Source organism: Xiphophorus couchianus, chromosome 16 (assembly GCF_001444195.1).
Source record: "Xiphophorus couchianus chromosome 16, X_couchianus-1.0, whole genome shotgun sequence".
Classification (NCBI taxonomy): Eukaryota; Metazoa; Chordata; class Actinopteri; order Cyprinodontiformes; family Poeciliidae; genus Xiphophorus; species Xiphophorus couchianus.
In genome coordinates, this window is record NC_040243.1 from 991,079 (window position 1) to 1,000,930 (window position 9,852).

Here is a 9,852-nt window from a genome sequence, read left to right on the forward strand (position 1 = left end):
CGGATACTTTAGTTTATGAATGAAGAACTGCGGTGAACTCACCGTGGCCTCGGCGTCGGGTCGGGACAGGAACGGGTTTCCAGAACGCTGCAGGAGTGGCTGCAGACTGCAGGAGCGGGACAGACGTCTGTCCGTTTTATACGCAGCTCCGTCCTTCACCTCGCGCCCGTTCCGTCCGCCGGTAGAGTTACAGACCTGCTGCTCACCAGGACGGATCAGGGACCAACAAGCAGCACAGATATATTTAGCTTTAGATGCCAAGTAAAGGCAGGTTTTAAAATAATAAAAACCTGTTAGAATAGAAGTCGGCGTGCTGGTTCCATCTGGGTTTTCCTCACTCCCAGTTTAACTGCAGTTTTCCTGCCCAGCTCTCAAACTGCATCACTGAAAGTATGAAAGGAGAGATTTAAATCTTTGCTTTTTTAGTTCATAGATGTTGGTCCAGAAATAAACATTTTTTTATTTCTGCAAATATAAAAGTCACAGTTACAGTTCAGATTTCTGTTTCAGTGGAATATGAATGAAATTGGAGATAATTTTACAGATTAACGGACGGATGAATTATATCACGTTTGTCCAGGTTGTCAACCTGTTGTGTTTTTTTCTTATGCAGCTCAATGAATAAAAAAATATTTATTTGGTTCTTCAAATTAATTATAACCCAACATGTTCTAATTTCACCTAAATCCTTCAGATTAAAACAGTCACCTTAGCCTGCGATGAGGGATCCAACCCGCTATTCCTGACTGGGTAGACTGGTTTAACTGGTTTAACTGGGCTGACTGTCAAATCCACTTTAAAGGTGTCCGGACAACCTTTAAAGCGGATCTGAAGAGGATTGATTATTTTCCTTTTAGAGGATTATGTGTGGCAGCTGCAGCGGAAACAAAAGCCTGAGTGGGATACAGTTGTTTTAACAAAGAGACGGTGGCAGCAGTCCAAGCTACACAGGACAAAGGGACAGGAGGACGGGGGGGCAGGAGGACGGGGGGGCAGGAGGACGGGGGGGCAGGAGGACGGGGTGGGGGGGTTGATGTGAAGTCGTTGATCTGGGTGACACAGTGAGGTGAAGCCGGACCTGGACAAAGTCCTCGATGTTTCTGAGAACTTGGTCAGATGCTTCAGAAAATAACTCGGAGCTCAGAGTGATTATAATAAGTGAAATAACCTGAGAGCGTCGCTGTGGACGGTGATGCTGTGGGCTGGAAGGATCTCCAGCAGCAGTCAGTCTTCCAACACACCTGAAGAAGCCTCTGACTGAAGATTGCTGCTGATTGACACTCTCAGTATCCAGACAGCAGAGATGATTGAAGTTGTCTTTATGTAAACTTTCTGGCTCTAAATTAATTTCTTTAAACTGGGCATAGTTTTCTTCACATGCACCTTTTCTAACGGCTTCACTGTAATTTAATAAGTTACACCTTAAGTTACTGTAAAACTGGATTTCAGACTCTGTGGTGATTATGCTGTCTGATGCCGGATCCCTTCAAATATTCAGGCTGTAAAATTTAAAATCTGATGAAAAGTAACAGCAGAACAGGGCAGAAAAGTTAAGGAAAGCTGTCTAAACCAGTCAGTCGGTTCTGATCCGCTTGGTCAGTACTGAGGCGCCGTGTCCTCCCACCTTCCCATTTCTATCAGCTAATTGTTCCAAGGTGAAGCTTATTTTAGATGATCTGTTTGCTTTACATGCGACAGGTGGAGGCCGACTGCATGGAAATGATTCCAGATAATCCATAATAAAACCACAACTTAGAAACAATAGCATCCCCTTTAAATTCATTTAAATCTCATCTTTAGATCTGCGAGAAAAGATTAGATAAACAAAAAGTTAATTTTTTATATTATCGAAACAATAACCTGGTGGCAGATTTCCAGTGAAGGAAACCAGTCCAGACTGGGAGGCTGTGGCTGCGGCCGCACAGGAAACAAGAAACTTTAAAGGAAAGTTCGAGTCGTTTGTTCATAATTCTCTCTTAAATAGATGAAATTAAAAAAGTGTTTTCATTTAGTTATGTAATAATTTTGCAAAAAGTTTCCAAATAAATTCTAAGAAGCCAAAATCTTACTTTTACTTTCTTACTCATTAATGTTTAAAACCAACAGACAGCTGGTGATTAATGAAAATATTGATCAAGTAACAGACGTGCTTGGTTTTTATTCTGTTTATGTAAAATCTACCATAGACGCCATCTTTAAAAAGCTCTACTTTGAAAAGAAGTTTCATAAATTTTGTTTTTTCTTTCTAACAATTCGGTTTGCAGAATTAGCTTAAAGTGAACATTATGCTAAATATCTGCTAATGTGGACAAGAAGCGAAAAGCAAACAGAAGTTACGATTCCATAAATGTGCGCAAATCTTTGTCAATATTCCGCTAACGATGTTTTCATTAAATAATAAACACAAACACACAAGAATCATTTTGTTCACGCAATAAGTAATTAAGAAACGCACCACGCCGCGATCCTCCAACCACTTCCTGTCTTCTTCTTCTTCGTGGGTTCAGCCAGGGCAACATCTGGTTGTTGATCACGTGACTCGCGTGATGTGGGAAAAAAGGGTTTCTGTTGCAGATTTTCAAAAATAAACCAGAAACGACTAGAAACAAACATTTCATCCCCGCCGAAACGTTTCATCAAAAAACGAGAATTATTTTAAATTTGTTTTGTTTTTATTAAGCGAATTTCATTTCAAAATGCCAAATTTCCTCATTATGATCAGCTACTGAGAAACAGTCTGGGTCAACTGAAAACTTTAATTCAGATGTTAGAGACGCTTCTAACCTGTTTTTGATTTAATTGCAAGTTTAGAGATTCATATTCTGTTACAGTTTTCATTTCAAAGCTCTTATGATTCTTGATATTTTGTATTGATTCAATTTAAAGTCTTATATCTGGAATCATATTCACAAATGTTTCCTATCTGTTGCCAACAGATCCACGTTAGTTTTTATCCCAGAACCTTCCGAAGGGAAAGTCCAGACGTCAGTAAGATGTTCAGACCCGGATCGCCTTCTGATCCGGCTGACACCCCATCAGAACATGCAGAGGAAAGTCCAGTACAGAGCTGCTGGGACAGACACGTCCTTGTTGTGTGCCAGAACATTTCTGGCTTTGTTTCACTGCAGAAGGACGACCTTTGACCTCTGCTCTGACCCAAACTGAGACCCAAACTCGTGGTTCTGAGAGGGAGAAAAGCTGCTCATTTAGGAAGTTTCCATGTTTGTCTCGTAGTTCGGCTGCAGACTCGTCTCTGTGTCTTCGTTCTGTTTCTCCCCAGAGCTGCTTCATGGTAAGAACTGCAATCAGACTCTTATGGACAGAAGATTCAATTTCTGTCTCTAACTTTATGTTTATTTGTTTACATACTAATTACACACCGTAAATGAGTCAAATAATGATTCATATTTAAATTAGAGGTGGGACTCGGAGTTAATTGCAAGTCTGTAAATAATTAATTTCTAAATTATTGGATAAGTAGACATATGAGCTCAACAACTAATATATTTATAGTTTTAATCTGTTTTTAGGTCATTTAATCATTAGATTGGAACAAACTTCAACTTTCCAGAGTTTCCATGATCATTCATGGAGCTTCTTTAGAACCGTGGACGCTGACATTAGCATTAGCTGCTACATGTTTAGCATTGAGATGCTAATTTAGGCTTTAATAGCTTCACTGATGCTAACTGCTTTTAGCACAACTTGAACAGAACAACAGTGTTTCCAGCGTCCAATCAGATCGTTTAGAAGCAGAAATTAGCCGCCAATGGACTGAGAGAAGCGGCTTCCATGGCTGTTGTTAGCTTGTGCGTCAGATTTACCGGTGTACCGGAAACATACAAATACAAAGGTTCCACTTTCAACTTTTGTATGTACACAAAAGGTTACTGATTTCATAAAATGATTTAAATGCATTAAAATCTTTGTAATTAATGAATCAAAAATAACACATTAATATCCCAACCTTAATCTAAATCTGAAAATAATTGTAGAATGTCACTCTATATTAAAATCTTTGTTACTTGAGATTTACAACATTCCCATTTAATCATCGTCTGACAATCATTTTTTAAGGGATAAATTCAAAACAAATGTTTAAATAAAAGGAAACTTGCACCTCTAACTTGTTTTCAGTTGGAGTCACTAAATTTACTTCTATTTGATGTAACTTTGACTTGCAGGACCAACAAACTGCAGGCAGCTGGACTAATGCATCAGTATGATCTCATTTAACCATCTGTCTTTGCTCTGCAGAGCTTCCTCTCTTTCTTCCTATAATTACTGCTTCAGAGTCTCTAACCAACCGTGTGAAAAATCGGATTTTTAGCTGCTGTCAGAGAACCCAGGATTACAAATTAAGGCTGTGCAAACACTGCATTTAAACCACAGGGCTGGGGGACTCAATGTTTTTATTTTTTATCAGAGTTGGGCCTAAATTGGGCCAACTGACCAGAGTCCTGTTCTCCAGCGGGGCAGTGATCTTCATCCTGGTTTCCTGTTGGTCTTCGTCAGCAGCCAGAGCGCACAGAGGAGCTAATCCTGGCCGGGGAGCAGCAGCACCCGGAGGATCAGAGTTTAGATATCGCTCACATTGAGACCTGGCTGATTTTCTAACACGCTGAAGCATCACATCTCTTCAGGCTGCATTTCTGCTTTCAAGCCTGTGAAATCAGTGAGAAAAAGAGATCTGATTAAAAAGATAAGATAAACCGTTCCTGCTCAGCAACAATGAGGGAACTGTTTGTGTTCAGGCTTTATTAATGCAGCTACATTTGATCTTGGGGTTTTGGAAGGAGGCAGGAGATTAAATCTGTCAGTGACTTGATGTTCATTGAGACTGAAATCGTTACTGAAAGAATTAAATTCTAGATTGAAAGTGAAATAAACTCCTTCCTGTGGACTGGAGTCGTTCCTCTGCAGGTTTCATGTCCTGTACCACCCAGAACATGTGGAAGCTTTCATGTTTTCATCATTTCTAAATGTAAATTTTCTCCTTGAGTTAGTTCAGGTGTTCCTGTTGTTTATTTGTTCTGGTAGGTTTAGTCTTTATTTGCGTTGCTGTCAGGTTTCCTCTCCTCGCTGCTCTGGAAACAGTGAAGCAGCATCGTTCGGTATGTCTGGCTCCCTGTCAACAAGGTGTAAACACAGCCTGAATAATTTATCACTCTGACCTAACAGTTGCTAACGGAGGTTTGTAGGACAACAACCAGCATCATGGAGACCAGGGAACAGAAACTATCCACTGACTTTCACTTCCGCCCTTCTCTTCGGTTGTCCGTGTTTTTCTTTTCACTCTTAGTGTTGGTATTTTCCTGATCTCAGTCTGTGAGTTACTGTGTTTCCTCTGGTTTGGTGATTCTTCCTCTCCTCCTCCAGAGTCGCTCTCCATTCAGCAGCAGAAGATTCAGATGATCTAAATGTAAAGAGGAGTTAACAAATCAACTTTTTTCCAGTGTTATTTTTTAATTTTTCCTTAAGGATGCTATATTTATGTTTCTGTTTAACATTTTTGTGAAAACTTGTTTAATTTTGCACCGTTTGGCCTAAAACTGCCTCAGAGCAGCACATCCATCCAGTCCTTCCTCCTCTATTCAGCTGTTATCAATAATCTGATTATAGATTATTAGCGTGTGAGGTTCAGCTGCAGATGAGGCCGTGCTGCAGATTAAAACTCTCTCCTGGTAAATCACTGCAATCAGGGCTGGCCCAAGGCATAAGCAAACTAAGCAGCTGCTCAGGGCCCTGGGGGCCTGGTGTTTTATTTAATTGTGTGTTTTTAATATCAAACACACAATTTCACTATGAACTTATTTGTTTTTACAATAATATATATTTGATAATGTATGTAGAAATCATTATTTTATGGATAAAAAGAAAAGAAAAATTGCTCTTGGGGCCCCCTGGTGGCCGCGGTAGGTACCTAACCCTAACCCCGGTACCATGAGCTGCCATTCAGAACATCCAAAGGTCCAAAGGTCCAAAAGTCCAAAGGTCCAAAGGTCCGGTCAGAAGTTAAGTTAGTAAAACTACGTGTCAGAAAAGGACTGATCCTTCAGGGAGGAAGAAAAGAAAAAAGCCAAGATAAAGGTTTTAATGAGTCTTGCTAATGTAATGTAATGTAAAAGATTAGTAAAGCTGCTAACAGAACATTAGCTTGATAGCAACCTGGACCGGTCCAGTTCAGCAGTAAACATTTATGCTAGAGTTTAAACTTTAAATGAGTTGATTCTCATGGTGGTTCTGGATATTTCTGAGCTATTTTGGCTTCAATCCGTCTTTAATAAGAATAATTAAAACTTGTCAATGTTTGACATTGTTAGCTAAATGTTTTTCCGTCAGGCTACAAGCTGCTACATGATGAGCTGCTCTATGTTGTTTGCTGCTGAGCAAAATCATTTGGTGGCTAAAAACATTAATTTACATCAACTTCTGTTAAAATCATTTGAAGGCTCAGAATCAGTCCGGTACCGGTACCGGTCCACATTCTCAGGGGAGAAAGACTCACCTGGTGTAAATTACATTTTAGCTGTTGGAGTAACGCTTAAGATAAATTAATTTAATCAAAGAAGGTGAGGTGTGTGAATAATCTAATGATCAGGCTGCTGATTGCAGCCGGTCCACATTGTTAGCAGAACCAGAGGGCCCCAAAATCACATTTGGCTCAGGGCCCCATGGAGGATTGGACCGGCCCTGCTGCAGTCATTTCTGTCCTCAGCCTGAAGCTGGAGCCTTCATGTCTGCTGAGGGGAGCCGCTGATACGGAGGATTTATTTATTTATCCAGTTTCTGGATCGTTTCCCTGCTTGAATGGCAGCATGTTTTAGTGAGGAGAGCTGAAACATTTGATGGTCATGTCTTGGGCCGACCCAAACTTCACATTACTTACCTCCTCTCTGTGCTGCTGGAGATGCTGCAGCTCTAAAGTTTAATGATGCAGCAGCAGCGTTTTATGCTCCCACTCTGAGTAAACTTAGTTATCAGCGTTAACGACCAAATCATTACCAACCTGCAGCTCGTTAGTCACTGATGGCTGTTTCTGCAGATGGACGTTAAAAAATCTGGTTATTATCAAAAACATGATTAACTTTTCTCTGTAGCTCTGAACTTCATCTAAACCTGTTAGCTTCTGTTTTCCACTCGCTTTAGAGGAAAATTTATTTAATTCATTTTTACCCCCAAACACAAAAATGATACAATTAGAATAATAAAGATTTAATTATGAACATTAAATACATTTTTGGTTGCTCTTTAATTATTGTCAAGTTTTTGTAAGAAATTTTCGAAAAATGGAAACAAACAATAAAATAGAAAAATACAGTTATGTTACCTTGTTTCAAAAAATCCCATGAAATTTTCTTTTTTGTTTATTGGCTTATATTTAGTTCAGTATTTTCCCAAGAATATTAACACAAAATACATTTAAACAGAAAAACACAGGCTCAGAGTAATTCTTAAAAAAATAATTAAATCCTCTTTTCCCCAGATTAATAAATAAACTAAACTGAGAAAAATTAAATTATATAAGGAAGTTTGAGTTGCTTATCTAAAATCTAGAAAATTAAGTTCTTATGTTATCTTGAAATATTTTATTTACATATTTATATTTTGTCAGTAACACTTTCTCCTTTTCAACAAACAAGTATTTAGTAAATTAATTGAGCATGAAAGAAAACACTAAAGTATAAAACAAAAGAGAGGAAAAGTTGATTTCTGTGCTTTTCATGTTCATTTTTCCTCATTTCCTTCAGTTCATGTTGACTTTGCTGTTTAAGTTTCTACTTTTTGCCTGATTTTATTTTTAATCACTGTGTAAACTTTCATGGTTTCCATGTAAAGCTGGTTTGTGTCCACAGAGCTGCGCTGCGGCTGAACCGGACCGGCGGCTTCGTCCTGCTGGAAACCAGAACCGTCGTCCCAGTGAAGGTAAAACGAACCAAAACTCTTTGGTTCTGTTCTGTGAAGGAGTTCCTGGAAAAGAGGAATGTCCAAAATAGTTTGACTCAATCTGCTCCATAAATCAGATGTTTGTGTCGTACATAAAGAATAAAGCTGTTGGGTTCGTCTCCAGCTCCTCTGCATTCAGCGCCGTAACTCTGCGAACTGGACTCATTCTCATTCTCTCCTCATCATCATCAGGCTCCATCAGGCCTGCACACTTTAATCTGATTATCCTGGATTTGCTCCGTTGGAAGAACCGAAGCAGCCACTTTCTCAGGAGGTGGAGGAATGTTCCTGCTCAGCCTCTGTGTGTTTACGCCTCAGTTCTGGAGCAGAACCTGGAGGCTCCTCCAGCCTGCAGACACAAACTCACAGTTCAAACGCAGAAATTAGAGCTATATTTATATTCACAGCCTAGTGCTGCAGCAGCCGCTGTCACTCTGTTAGTTTATTGTTGTGTCATGTTCAGGAAGCTGCAGCTCAGGATGTGTCAGTTATAAAGATGTCAGAGTTTCAGAAAGCTGCTTGTAGCTGTCAGCTGCTGTCATTTAATGGAGACATTTTCACAAAGGGGATCAGCTGGAATATCGGCACGCAGTCCCGCCGGAGCTGCAATTATGCTGCTGGGATTTGGAATAATGTGAAAGATTAATTAAGAGGAGATGAGCCTTTAAAGCTGTTACTGTGTTAAAGACGTGGCTGTTAGCTGACAGGAGAAAGCTTTCAGCTATGGGGATGTTTATAACGATGTTTTCTAGCTGCTGTGACTTTGACATACCCACCAGCTCCACCAGGTGTTAAACCAGGATATGATGTTCAGTCCACCTAATCCAACTCCAGTCCGTTTTCCTATAAAGTCCGGTTGCTGAGGTAGCAATGCTAAGCTAACTCTGGTCCTCCAAAACTTGGTCTGGGTTCAGTTGAAGTGAACTCTGATTCGGTTTGAATCCATATGTGAACGCCAAGCAGACCGGAGACCGGTCCAAAAGCAGGAAGTGGACTACAGCACAGGGCATTCTGGGTAAATATAAACAAAGCTAACATGCTAGCCTAGCGCTAGCAGCAGAAATGGCTCCTGGTCTTCAGCCAAAGACTAAAGAGAAAAATCTGACGCCTCCATCTTGTTTCCATCTGGTGAAGAAGGAAGTTGCTCTCAGTGTCTTCAGAGGTTTTTGTGTCGTTTCCTTCAGTGGTTCTTGGTGCAGCGCCCCCACAGGCCAGGAGGGGAACAGGTTGGTTTGGGTCAGAACCACAGCAGCTGGAGGTGGAGCAGATGATGGAGTTCTGGTTCCAGTAGAACCGGGTCGACCGGACAATCAGGAGGGAAACAGTCTTAATCTCATCTTCAGGACGACACTGAGGCAGGAAGACAACATTAATCTGATCTTTAGAATCAACCAAAGCTTCCCACCCAGAAAAATAACAAAATAACTGAATGATGAAAAAAATCTTTGTTTCTTCTGCGATGGCAGGAGAAACAAAACGCTTCATCTGCAGCCATGAGGAAACAATTCAGTTGAAACATGAAGCTGTCAGTTTATCAGGAGATCCAGACTGAAAGAAAAAGACCCAAGATGGATGGATTAATTTAATCTCTGGCTGCGTTTAAACTCTGAACTAGCTGATTTTCCATCCAAGCCTCTCTGAACACAATGACAACACGAATCACCTTCCTCTTCCTCTTCATCATTTTACAGAGAGTTGCTCTCTGCAGACTGGGTTGATCTCCGATTACATTTCTGAAAAAATTGCTAAGTGCTGATTTCTGCATGAAGGCCACACATCGATAAAAACACTCATCGTTTGTCCAACTGCCCATAAAACCTGCTTAGAGTCAGACAGGAAACCTGAAAACAAAGTGTGTGTAATCCGGCCATCAGTCCTGCTCCAGTGGAAACATGGCGGCGGCGC